Here is a 1174-nt window from a genome sequence, read left to right on the forward strand (position 1 = left end):
GCGTTGAGCAGTGTGCGATGAGCAATGAGCAATGAGCAGTGAGCAGCCCCTCCCGAAACAAAGTGAAGCGCAGGACGGGGTCCGGTGGATGGGAGGCAAGGAAACGCGGGGGGTTGCCACGTGCGCTGCCGCCGCCGCCGCAGGCAGCACCCCTGCGGCGGCGGCAGCGGCAGCAAGCCGAGGACCCAAACGCCGATTTACCTGACAGCTTCTAATTGGATGTGCACCATTCACCCCTTTTTGTAGACTCCTGCACCATTACGTGGTGGAGGCTTCAGCGACGGCGGCGTGCCCACCGCTGCACTGCCCACCCCCCACCGCAACAACCCAACCAACCAACAACCGTTCGAGGCAAGGTCTGTGAACAGCCAGCATGAGCGGATCAAACGACATCAAGGAGCAAGGCATTGTTTATGCCAAACAGAGAGTGGTAAGTGATGGGCTTCACATGACTTGTATTGGAAGGCGCAGGCTGTTGCATTGCACATCCAAACGGAAGCCATACTTGCTTGTGTGGGCTTAAAGTCTGGTAAAGCAAGAACTAGCTTGCAACATAGACTCCCCGCCGAAACGGGACGGGAACCGGGCGAAAGCAGAGAAAGCAATAAAACAGGGGTGGAGCAAGGCGACATGCAACGCAAGCAGCTGACAGGGCACGCATCGAAACGTGTGTATGACTGGCAAAGTGGCATGGCGCATTGGGGAGAAACGCAACGGTACGGGAGCATGGGCTGGCCAAACGGCAGTGCGGAACGCTAGGTCACTAGAAAAGCAGGGAAAGGCGCACTATGTATGCAATGAGGGCAGCCCCGGCTCGGGGCCGTTGAGAAAGCAGTGGGCGGGAGGGGGGAGGCCCCGGTGTGGGCGGGCCCCATCGAGGGGGGATGGGGCGCGCAAGCGGCCAGATGGGGCGGGGCGCGGGCGGCAGTAGAGTCCTGCGGCTGGGTGGGATATAGGGCAATGAGCGTTGAGCAGTGTGCGATGAGCAATGAGCAATGAGCAGTGAGCAGCCCCTCCCGAAACAAAGTGAAGCGCAGGACGGGGTCCGGTGGATGGGAGGCAAGGAAGCGCGGGGGGTTGCCACGTGCGCTACCGCCGCCGCCGCAGGCAGCACCCCTGCGGCGGCGGCAGCGGCAGCAAGCCGTGGACCCAAACGCCGTGCCGCCGCCGCCGC

The sequence above is a fragment of the Chlorella variabilis genome (genome assembly GCF_000147415.1).
Source record: "Chlorella variabilis unplaced genomic scaffold CHLNCscaffold_6, whole genome shotgun sequence".
NCBI classification, from domain to species: Eukaryota; Viridiplantae; Chlorophyta; class Trebouxiophyceae; order Chlorellales; family Chlorellaceae; genus Chlorella; species Chlorella variabilis.